We start from the raw sequence: 12,897 nt of genomic DNA on the forward strand, positions 1-12,897 counted from the left end.
AAATTATAAATCTGCATTGGTTCCAATGTGGCACACGTTTATTGTGGTGAAAAAAAGACCAGACCAAAATTAGTGTTGACTTACTGGAAAATTTTTGTCCCAGTCCTCATATTATTATGAGAAATGGGTCAGGAATGAAAAATTTAAGTCATGAGTCGAAGTTCCTTAAATGACCTTCCCAAGAGCAGTAACTGTCCATTATGGATAAGGCGAGAAGTTTGACGATTTATCATGAAAGCAGACTTGATCCTAATATCAAAAGGAGACAGTCTAGAGAATTTGTGGTTCAGGAAAATTTCCTTTGTAGAAACTTTCCTGGGAAGATGTTGTGAACATGTCCCCTAAGAGGTCTCCTCCACAGACCCAAAAACATGATAATTTGTCAGAATGTTAGTTTTGAAGGTCAAACTAAATTTTATGTGCACATGTTCCAATCTAGTTTGAGCTAAAATTTATCATTGCTGTAGTTGTGCTAACAGCACTCAAAAATAAAATTTTCTCAAGTGTGCTTTGATCATGCTACTTTTTGAGAGCAGAAGCTTGCTAATTGCTTAATTCTGTATTGTACAGTACAATGCAGAATAAAACCTCTAGAAGTAGCAAAGTCCTATGTAACCTTGAAATAGTGATAGGACAACTTCAGCTTCCATATTTTATATTATTCCATAGCATTCCATACATAGCACACACTGTAGTGTGAAGATCCCATCATGAAAATGTCTTCCAAAAGGCTTATTGAGACCAGAATAAGTTTGTATAGTCATATACAACACATTCATCTACATAGCTAATTGATATACAGTATCACTCAAATCAAGCTGCCAATGCTAGTTAGATAAATGATTAGTGAATGTTTGTATAGAGTCACCAATTGAATCAGTCTTAAGGTGGAAGCAGGAGCAGGACGACGAAAGTAGATCAAGTTTAAGCAATGTTCCAGAATATTGGCAAGGAAGACTTGAATGAGGTAGAAATGGTGAGCATGGAGGAATGTGAGGGGGATGAGGTCAGTGATCAATATTAGCAAAAGACAAAGACATCCTTGACATGATCCTGAGGTAATATTCCAGCAGGGCTGCAAACCTTAAGAAGGCCTGTGTCTGTGTGTTTTACAATATTGGATGTCACTCTGGAGTCCTCTGCTGTAGCTTGATGCATGAGTGATCTGGAATGCGTTCATATTTGAACTTTCAAAACTGCACAGACAGTACGTCACAGACTTATTATCGTGATGACTTATTATGGGGATAGAATAACCAAAAGCAGTATTATCTGACATAGGGCAATCTACTTACCTGCTTTCCTTCCTTCAAAACGGTATTGACAGCAAGTCATTTAGAATCAGGAAATTGTCTTTAATAAGTGGAATACACTGGACTAATTTGCGGGGACAGCATTATCTCCATTGCCTGCAGGTAGTCAAAGTCTTCTTCAACAGTAGTGATAATACAGTACATGAGCATACAAAACTGTAGCAACACAGCAGCATGTTCCAACACTAAGTTTAGTTTCAGAGAATTACCTGAACACACTGAAACCGCCATGATTTGATGTATAATGTTGCATGCAGCACTGTACAGAACATGTAAGGTTTTGAAAAAGTCAAGTGAAGTGAAATAATTTCTTGGCGATGCAATAAACAATAACCTGGATTTTGTTTTTCTTTTCCACAATGGTGCAGTGTATGTCTGCAGATGGCTGTAGGACCACAGAGAGGAGGAAGAGTTGGTCGATTTTCTCCACAGATTTTGTCTCGTGTTTTACTGTTACGACATAGTTACAGTTTTAACAAAAATGTAGAAAATATATTTTTGTAAAAGTGGCCCACTGAAGCTTTAATGAAAAAGTAATGGTAAATAGGAATTTAAAATGTGCGATTATCTCTTCAGAGACTAAGTTATGATTTCATAAGACTTTTGTAAACTTTTGCTTTGTGAAAGTCTGCAGTTCTTTCCTTGGAGATGTTCACACCTCAGTCGAGTTACGAGTACACAAACTTCCCATATAGGTGAGGCATCTCCTAGGTTTGATGTTATATGAAAGATATATTTCTTGATGTTCAGATGTGTTTTCCCCTTAAGTATCAGTATGTTATGTTTAGTGCATGGCATGCACAACAGAAGAACAAGGGTAATAACATAAGGACAAGAAAACCTGTGTTGTCTGCAAAGGAAGGATCTGACAATTAATGAACAAAGCAGAATTAGTAAAAACTGATAAGGACTGATAAGATAATGAACAAATGCACTTAAGAATGTTTCTTAAGTGCATTCTGTGCAATAATGCACTGCATTCTGTTATTGTAGATCTGCAGCTGGGCGCAGATCTAACTGAGAAGCTGACAAAATATGACTCATAACCTAGAAAATAATACATGGGGACATACATAACAGGACACATGAAAAGAATATCTTACACCAAAGCAAATGCAAAAATAACAGAACAGAAGAAATAATCTTAAAACAGAAGTCAACCTTCAGATGCACATGCATGTTGTGAATTAAGCTCACACCCTTGACATCAATGATGTGAGCTTAATTCTAGGTTAGGATTGCCTTGTCCTTGTGCCAAAATAACATTACTTGGTTAATAAGCAAGATTATTGGATAGTTAAATCATATAAAATAGAAACAAAACAAGCTTTTCAATTTTGCTTTCTGGATCCTCAAGATAAACAAATGAACAGCTTTGGTGAGTAAAACAATAAAATAATGGTTTATTCCCATGACTTTACTATGAAAAGTCTTAACTATCATGAGGACTCCAATGTCCTCATGGAACCATTGTCTTAATTGTGATTAACCCCTTAACTGTCACCATTTTGGGGGTAATAATTAAGGGGTAAAGACATTTGTCTCTGTCTGTTAGCTGTCAAAGCTGAAGTCTGTCCTGAAGGTGGCAGTCTTTTGGATCGGGAGTTATTGAATTTCTTAGTAGTTAATTCTTAAAGGTAATAATATGCTTGCACTGTTGAGGCAGAAATCAGTCATAAATCAGATCTGGTGTGATATTATGGATGTATATCAGTAAAGGTGTTGAGAAAACACCCATTCATTGATGTTATGGTTGCTAAATGAGTGATTTATTTGTGAGTTGTGCTGTATACAAACGTCATCTGCTTCAGTTTCTTTTTTTTGAAACACACACATTTTTATAGATTTTTCTTTTATTTAATACATTTTATGAGTGAGTACGTAGTATTAGTACCCTGCCATCTTTGAGAGGATAAAAATGCCATGGTTGGACTGTCATGGATCTGTTCTGATAATATGTAAGCTCACTTCTCAGTCTCCCTGGGAACGCTTTCTTTAAGGTGATAGAAAGGAGGAGCTGATTGATTGTCAAAGCCTCTAACTCAGTGTGTATTGGTCTTAGCTGTTGAACAGTGGATCAGATCTTAACTCTCTCAAAACTGCTGAGGCAGAGAAGGGGATGAGGTTGTGTTTTGTATATCTGGTGAAAGGTTATGAGTGTGTCCTGCATTGTGTTGTGGCTGCAGAGTAATCCTGATCTTCGTCATAATGTTCAATGATGTAATATCAAGGTTTCAGAGAGACCATTAGGATCTGATCTTTGGTTTTTGGAAATGATGATGTGTTGTTGGCATCTTCAAGTCATGACCTTCAGTATGCACTGAGCTTGATGGCAGCAAGCGGGAAGTGGCCAAGAAGTGAAAAAGATCGCTTCCTCTTAGTTTAAAAGCAGTGGAAGAGTACAAATATTTCAGTATCTTTCTCACATCTGGTAGTAGGTTGGAGTGGGAGATGGATAGACAGCCTGGATGTTTATCTTTAGTGATCCACGTTTTATGTTGGTTAGTCATGAGAAAAAAAGCAGAGCTCTCAATTTTTTGTCTACATTCCAACCCTCACTTGTGGTCATGAGATACGAATCATGACAAAAGTCTAGATATAAGCAGCTGGAGAGAGCTCCCACCCTACTGGACTCAACCTTGGACGCTCAACCCTTGAGGTTTCCACCAGGAACTTGGACATTTTTGCTTGAGACAGGAATGCCTCAGTTTCCCTCCAGGTCATGTTACCCTTTTGACCCAGCTGGATAAAAAGAAGACAATGAGTGGATTGATGGATGGAGTTCCCTATTCCTTGGCATAGGGACACCTTGTTGCCAGCATGTATTGTCAATATAATCCATCTTTATGTATATCAGTGCTTCATTTATGCCGCAGAAATAATTTTTTGTAAAAGGTCCCAAAGTCCAAAAACTGTTGAGTTAGAAGCGCTTGCATAGAAGCTCTGTGTGTGTGTGTGTGTGTGTGTGTGTCCCTCTCTGTGAAATATGAAAGTAAAAGGTTCATAAGCGAAAGTATTTTTAAAGTGCATTTGTAAAACACAAACTAAACACAAGATTTTTTTTTAACACAGTGTGGCTTTAAACAGCTTTAACGTGTCTTTCTAAATGTAAAGAAAAAAGACCAATAAATTTAATTTTGGTTTTATACTACAACATTTTAATTGAGACAACCCGTAATGTGTGTCTGATAAACAGACCCTGCTCAATTTAGATACAAATATTAGAAACTAAAAAAAAATCAAATGAAAAAAAAAATTCCACTTCCTTTACAAATAAGGTAAACAAAAAAAGAGAAATGGAATAAACCATATGTGAATAAAAAAAACAGAAAACATAAATAATGTTGAAATATCTGTACAGTTTTTAGGGGCGTAAAAATATCTTGGGGGTGTACAAATTGATTTTTCACAGTCATAAAGATCATTTACAGTAAATGAAAAGGAAGAATTCCTTGGCAAATGTAATACCATCAGGTAGAATAAATCAGATTAAACATCTGCCGCAGTCTGCTTGGTGTACAAAGCAAAACATTTTTATTGTATGATTCATGCCCATACTTTGGAGTGGGAGTCCTCTTGGATTGCAGTAGTCTGAATGAAAACATAATTCAGTTAAACTATCAATATAATGATTTGATTTAATTAGATTAAAAAGTTTGCTGAATTTTATGTAAGAAACGGAAATCTGACTCCACTTAAATCTAATTGTATGAAACACACGAATATGAGATGTATGTTTTCATAATAAAAATACTCAGAGATTACATTTAGTCTGGCTTAGCTCTATATTTTAAAAGCTGACACAACCACACAGGATATCTCGTGTGGTTATATTCCTATATATAACCTGATAGTTTTGAGTAAAAATGGAACTTCAAGATCACAAATAGAAAGTATTTCCTCTTTACATAAGTGTTTCCATGTTTTAGAATATTTTCCCTTTTTCGTTCACTCCAGCCACTGTTTCGATCCTGAGTACGTGGAGTTTATACAGCTGCCTCAAACCGCAAGTGCACGCACGCTTTCAGGCACGCAACCACACACGAGAATACGGGGAGCTGTGCGCACATTTTCTGGCTCCGGGAGGAAGGAGAGGGATCGTGTGCAGGGCGAAGGCGGTTGGGAGGTGTAGCTGCTCTGCTTTTTAGAGACGCGGTCATGAAACTGGGGGGGGAGATCAGAGCCGAGGAATGCATCGCGAGGGAGTGCCCTCCTCCACCTCGCAGCTTCACCTTCAGTCTCCGAATGCACAGCGCAGAAATCCCCGCCCTCACTCCTTTCAACTAGCCAATCATATCCTCCTGCTTCTCCCGTGGCCCCGCCCTCTCCCTCGCTCTACCAGCAGAAAGCTTTGGAACCGGAGAGGTAAAGAGAGAGGGCGCGAGGGATCAGGCAGACAAGGTGCACGCACACGCGGCAGAGGTGCCAAAAAGCACGCGAGGACGCAGGACTCACAAACGCTCAGGCGCGTGCGCGTGAGGAGCAGGGAACCGTTTTCTTCAGCTGACATAGAAGAAGAAGAAAAAGAAAAAAAAATAGCGTGGTGTTTAAGGAGGAGAAAGCAGCAGCGTGGTGTAGTTTTTCCCCTGCACCGGTTTTCCTTTTTCATCCCTTACATGGATCGGAGAGAATGAGAAAGAAGTGAGAGAAGAGACGGAGGAGAGTCAACATCAGAAGTGAGAGCGATCGTAAAGAAAATTTAAAGAAAAGGGAAAGGAAGAAAGAAAAGAAAAGCACAAGGCTTGTGCGTTTTTGTCTCTTCCAAAAAGAAGGGAGGGAAGAAAAGCCATCCAGAGAAGACAGACGGAGGTGTTTTCCTGCTTTTTCTTCAGTCACTCGGGTCCTGCGTGTGCCCCCGCGAGCCTGAAAGGATCCTATGTTTCTGGAAGCTTTAACCCTTTAAACTGGAGTACTTACACAGACAAGGTACACACAGCCCAATTCAATTTTCTTCCTTCTCTTTTCTTCCAGCTGCACGGTGGCGGTGTGTGTGTGTGTGTGTGTGTGTGTGTGCTGCGAATGTGTGCCTGCATGCCTTGGGAAATTGCTTGGTCTCTAGTCAATTGACTGTCATTGTGTGAATTCACTGACTGAATGTAAACTCATTGACGAAACAACACTGCGAGTGTGTGTGTGTGTGTGCGCGTGTGTGTTGAAATAATGGCAGAAAGAAAGTAGGAAAACAGAAGCAATGAAAAGGAGAAAAGCTTTTTTTCAGAATCTCTGTGTTTTTTTTCTTTCTTAATTCTTTCTCTGATTCCTGTTTTTACCAGGTTTTCCTCTACTGTCTTAAAGAAAGACTGTAAGATGCTGGGATGTTTTTCAGTGCTGGTTATTTTTCCCTCGTTGTATTTTCCTGCCAATCCAAACTGAAAGTTAATCCTCCATAACGGCCCGTTTTTCAATCCAGGTTTCAACATGTTGTTGACAGCATAGTTTCCAGGTTTCCTTCGAGCAGCTCCAGATCAGGGCTGAGGGGGGATTGTCCTGGTAAAATAACTGGCCGTTGTGGATTGCAGCAGGCCTGAAGAATTACACCAGTGTGACGCTCTTCGCTGAAGATAGGCAGCTGCACTGAATTCACACCAACAGAGACTTTCACGTCAGCCTTTAAAGGTCAGATCTGTCCTGAGGACAGGGTTGCCTCTAGATGATAACACTGAACGAGAAGCAGACACTTTTAATTCAATTATACCTTCAAAAGAACACTTGGTCTCATTTCATGTCGACTTCGCTTTGACTTTGAATTCTCCACATCACTGTTTCCACTTTTTTCTTTCTTTTTTTTTTGCCGAGAAGACATTTCTCCCAAAAAGGACTTCTTTTTCATCCTCCTGAAATGGAAACCTACTTTTTTGAGGTTGCAATCCTCAGCATTGCTTTTCTGCCACACACACCTCAGCCTTTGCGTGGGCATTAGAGTAGAAGGCAGGAAAGCCGGTTGGAGTTTCCATAATGTTAGTAAATCAATGCTTTTTGTTTCATCTCCGACAGAAGGCATCCCAACATGCTGGCCACAGGCGTTACTCGTCAAATAACTGCAGTAGTCTAAAGTATAAAGTTAAAACTGTATGATCCAGAAAATATGAGTGCAGAGAAAAACTATTTTAACTGAAAAGTCTTATAATGAGCAACTTGCCATAAAAAAACAGAAGTTCCTTCAGAAGTTCTAATTTCTTTAATCTTTGGGTTTCTGTGAATATTATCTGGATTAAAAATGAACAAGGAAGGCATACCTAAATCTCATAGATGACATTAAGATTAAAGTTAAATTGTGTTTCTGTTATGTAATTTATGGAAGTATTTCTGGCTTCTGTATGTCAGAAATGAATTGAGAAGAGTGAAAAGTTTTGATCTGTCACCCAGTGTGTGCCAGAGTCATAGTAAAAGGTGCATTAAGCCGACCTGATTTGCCATCGGAACAATTTAACGCTTCGGCTTTTAGTCCTTGTGTTTTCTGAAAGGATTGATGATGATGGTGTGTGTGTGTGTGTGTGTATGTGTTTTTAGGAGGGGTGAGGTGACGCTTAGGTTGGCGGGACTCTGTGCTGCTGCTCACACACAGAAAGAGAAGATGGGCTTTTGCTTTTTGCCTAATCACTTCCAGACAGAGATTTGCATTCCACCGCCACTCTCTCTAGTTTGGTGGAAGTGTGTGTGTGTGTGTTGAGGACATCACTTTCTTTCTTTTCTCCTTCTTCTTCCCATATATAACACACACATTACGTTTTGTGCAACAAATTAAAAAATTATAAGCTTCATTGAGACACGAGGGTGTGAGTGTGTTCGGTGTGTGTGTTACACAGCAAAGGAGGAAGTGGGTGATGGATTAAAGGAATTAAACTGTCACTGTGAGAGGAAACACGCTGAAAAACTGTGGACGGACAGACCGTAAAGAACGGAGGGCACAGACAGTGGTGGAGGCAGGAACATGTGCGACTGATTAAGATTCCTGCAGGGTTTTTAGGGATGATAAGACGAAAGGGAGCAGTAAAATTTTATATACTTTACATAAAAAAGTATATATATATATATATATAAAAATATGTATAATAGTTCAAGTAAAGTATTTGCTTTCTGTTCCTTTAAATATGTTCTGTGTCAATGTATTTTCTGTTTTGCAATAATTTTACGTCTCCAGCTTTTATGACTTTGAGGCTTTGTGAGGCACTGCTCACTAAAACATCTGAATATTACTGCACACAGTTATAACCGCTTTCTACTGACAATTCATTATGGCTAAAATTTATCGCCTTGTTACTGTGTTATTACTGCACATTCTTGGCTCACAATAGCAAAAAATAATCCAAGTAAAATGTTTGTTTTTTTTTCTATTCAGTTGTATTATCACAAAATATTCCAACAGTTTTGTTTTTTCTGTGTTTCAAATTGAATTCTTTGAGAACATTTTGAAAGGGTTTTTTTTTTTTTCATTTTATTTTTTTAGTTTTTCTGGAATGTTTTAGTGGATTAGGAGTTGTGTGAGTTTCAGACCAACCCCTGTGCAGCACAATGCAGTCAGTCAGGCAGCACAGACAGCTGCTACATTCCACTAGTGGTAAAACTAATGAGAAAAAGGACACTTTAATGTTCAGCAGCACACTACTACCTGGGTTATGTTGGAGCTTCTTTTTTCCAGGGGGTTTGATGCAACAATCAGTTTGTTTATACTAAACAATAGTCCACAAGTTAGCTCATAATTGTTATCTACATACATTTACCCAGAAATCTAAAAATGTTATAATATGTAGTTATTAAGGGAGTTAAATATCTGTGTGGCATAAAATTGCTTTAACAAAGAAATACAACCATAACTATATTTTATTTAATTGTGGGAAATCTTAGAAACAGTTAAAATGGTTTTTAGGTATTTTATTCTGAAGTTTGCTGTAAAAAATGCTGGAAAATATTATGTGCAGCAGGCACAGTTCAGTGTGTTTACTTTCATTTTTTACATTTTTGCAAACCTGACTATTTCAACCTACAACTCTCAGGCTGAATGATTGATTTCCAAGGCAACAGCTTTGATATGAAGATGAGAAGCTAATATTTCCATGTTTTTGTAGAATATATTATTTATTTATTTTTACATTTGAACATTTCAGTGTTGTTTTACAGTTTTTTTTATCACACCATTTTATTCCCTCTTCAGATTAGAAGTAATATTAGGTGTTGTACATAAAAGACTGATCTGTTTACTTCAAGTCCAGTTTTACTCATCACACAAGTTGCATTTAAAGTCTTTCTAATGTCACTTTAACGAAAATTATTAAATTGATTAAATGTAAAAAAGTTAAATGTGAAATTCCTCCTAAATGAATTTAATTCAATGCAGCAGAGTTTTACTTATTTTTAAATCTGTCAGCCTAAATAATCCTATTTACTCGAATGCAGCAGCTCAATAAAATGCAGTCCTGTTATAATCTTGTCCTTTCTAATTGAAATAAATGAAACCTAATTGTTAATTACTCCGACTTTCTTTTTCCAAATGCTTTTTTTATAGTGCTTTCTCAGACTAAATTGTTATAGTCCAAACACAGTTTTCTCAAAATGCTATATTGGTTAACATATTGTCATTTTTATTCAATTTCCATTTAGTAAATTCTTTTTTAAACACTTGTCTTGACAGTTTAGCTATAGCATGCTGAAAGAGCAAAATTACATTTTGGATGAATGCTTTTCAGTTCCGTGTGTATTCACGGAGAGATAAAGGTTTTTGTGGGGTGTGTGTGTGGGGTGTGTGTGTTTGTATCCTAGCGTTTCAGATTATTCTTTTTTTTTCTTCCATCCTGAGGCTTTATCAGATTATTATAGATGTATTTGCAGATTAAAGGGACAGTGTGTGTGTGAAAAACTGACCACTGAGGCAGACAATGTGACTAGTCAACCATTATATGACCTGCTGGATCCCAGCACCGCTACACACACACATGGATATATGTACATGTTCACATGAGCAGCCATGCATGCACAGGGGAACACACACATTGTGGTGAACAGCTTTGTGTTTCTGGTCAAGGCCGGAGAAACAGGCTACCTGTCTTATATGCTGACTGATTATATATACGTGTGTGTGGGTGCGTGTGTGTGTCCAGGAGTTTGAAGGTACTTTACATCATGAGAGTCAGTCTGCTTTTAAGGAACTTGACTCTTCTCGATTTCTCATTCCTGCACTTTTCCTGCACTCTTTCATTCTGACACACACACACACACACACACACAATGCTTAACCATGCATGCGCCCCACCACCTCCCCCAAACACACACAACTAATTCTATGTCTCTCTGTAGCTCTCTCTCCACAAATAGAGCATGATCTCCTAGCAACGAGGCCTTTGAGAGGGATGTGTGAGATAGATTGAGTGTCTGCAATATAGGAGTCTGTAAGTGTGTATGCGTGTGGGGGCGTGTGTGTGTGCGTGTGTGTTTGGGTTTCAAAGCCAGAACGATGATGAAAGTCATCAGAGCAAGGACACCGCTTTGAAGCGGAAGTTAAGGAATGCATGCAAGACGGTGGCTCGTCCTTGGAAAGAAAACTTTGTGGGTTTCCTTTCTGTCGGATTGCGTTACCGTTGGTGGGACAGAAACTTTTTGAATAGTTGTATTTATTGGCGGATGAACATCGACCTGCTGTGTAACATTATTGTTCAGCAGCACGGACGCCTTGTAACAGGCCTGAGCGGTGGAAGAGCAGGAGACCTGAACAAAATCCCAGGAGAGCGATGCCGGGCCGAGCTGGAGAAACCTTGATGCGGGTTCTGCTGGCTGTTGCTGGACCACAAATCAAACGGTTCTGGTGCACTGCTGGCAGCGTTCTGGATTTTAATCTTACAACAACAGAAAAGGCACCAGAATCTGAATGTTTTCTAACAATTGCTGCATCTTAATCATGTTTTGTAATCACACCGAGCCAAGGTTTTATTTTTTAAACCAGCTCTCATGTACTGTTTAAACGAGTTTCTGACCATATTTGCTGCCATGACACTGTATACACGTGTCAACACAAAAGAATTTTTAAAATTATTTTACTAAAAACAAATGTACCTGTTTTTTTATCTTTGAAGCCATACAAGTAATCTAGAAAGCACTCAGTTTAATACCGAGTACATTTATGCCTGTTTTGTTAGTAACTAATTACTGATAGCAATAAAAAAAAAAACAGTAGCATCAGAAGAACTATTTCGCAAGTCCTCTAGGACTCACTTACAGGACGTCGGTGGCAGCCAGATGAAGACAAAGTTATAGAGGTTTACTGGAAGAATAAAGGAACTGAAATAAATATGTTAAAAAAGAAACAATAAGAAAAAAATAGGCATAACATAAAAAATATAGATTTCAAAAGTTAATTTAAAACAATCAGATAGCGAAGTCCTGATAGAAATGAACAAGCAAAGTAATATTTTCTATTTTATTTCAGGGAGTTTACTTCAGAACTAAGAAGCATATAAACCAAATTCTGCTTCTATTCTGGAGAACACAGATCTGTGATGACCTGGAGTCTGCGTGCTCCCATCCCTCACCAGCAACCCTGAAATATTTTTATAAACATCTCATAAAAGATTTATTTTAATCTTACTTCAGAGATTTGTGAAGGAAGCACAAATGTTTTCAATTAACTAGAGACGAATTAGGAATGAGAGCAATCTTATCTCAAAATCAAAGAAAAAATAATATACCTAATTAACAGAAAAACAGACCATAAACATCATGGTGCCATAAATAAGGCAACAGTAGGTTTTGTTATGCAAACGTCTTTATGTAATTAACCATCTCAGATTTGGTTTTGATGCTTGAAATCAGTTTTGTTGATTGGAGACATAGGATTCATTTATTGGTTAAAATTCAAGACATTTAAACATTCCCATCAAGTTTGAACTAAGCATTGCCCTACAGGCGACATGTTGAAAAAGTTTGAACAAGTCCAAAAGATTGTCTTCTTTCCAAAGATATCTCAAAATAAACATATTGTTTTAGCCTCTGCAAAAGGCTATCAAGTTAGAACTTGATAACTTGCAAACGAAATCATTTATCATTCAAAACTTTAATGACCGTTCAAACACTAGATCATGGGTGCCCAAAGTCGGTCCTCGAGTGCCGGCATCCTGCACATTTCAGTTCTCTCCCTGGTGGTAGCAACAACCTTTTCAGCATATCAATGTTCTTCTTAGGCCTTGTAATGAGCCATTATTGGATCCAGGTGCGTTAAACCAGGGAGAGAACTAAAGCATACAGGATGCCGGCCCTCCAGGACTGACTTTGGGTACCCCTGCACTAGATGGTACTTGAGTAGAACCTGTTCACATTTGACTTTTCTTAGCTCCATTGCTCACTCACCGCTGCTGATGTCTTTCAACGGAAACCCAAAACCCTTTCAGTCCTGCTGATTTAAAAGAGGAATGCAGGCCTTCAAGCTCCTACATATCAACATTACCAGGCATTGTTGTATTGCTTCGGTGTGGAAAGCTTGTAGGTGACAGATACATCTGCTCACTTTCTGCTGTGGCCCTTTGCAACAAGAAACAAAAAGACAAGCGAGAGCCTTCTTGTAGTTGGATATAGTGCGTAGTAATACAGCAAATAATTG

The 12,897-nt window shown here is 38.2% G+C and overlaps 1 protein-coding gene across 12 annotated transcripts in view; it reads left to right on the plus strand.

The window, feature by feature from the left end:
* Positions 1-12,897, plus strand: part of LOC102233011 (teneurin-3) — a 323,707-nt gene that overhangs the window by 122,588 nt on the left and 188,222 nt on the right. The window contains exon 1 of one of the 12 annotated variants that reach the window (XM_023333417.1): positions 5,690-6,239. The exons of the other annotated variants lie outside the window; for them this stretch is intronic. The gene's annotated coding sequence lies outside the window, so the exon portion shown is untranslated. Of the gene's footprint in view, positions 1-5,689; positions 6,240-12,897 lie in introns of those variants that run through there. 12 annotated transcript variants of the gene reach the window in all.

This window comes from Xiphophorus maculatus, chromosome 5 (genome assembly GCF_002775205.1).
Source record: "Xiphophorus maculatus strain JP 163 A chromosome 5, X_maculatus-5.0-male, whole genome shotgun sequence".
NCBI lineage: Eukaryota > Metazoa > Chordata > Actinopteri > Cyprinodontiformes > Poeciliidae > Xiphophorus > Xiphophorus maculatus.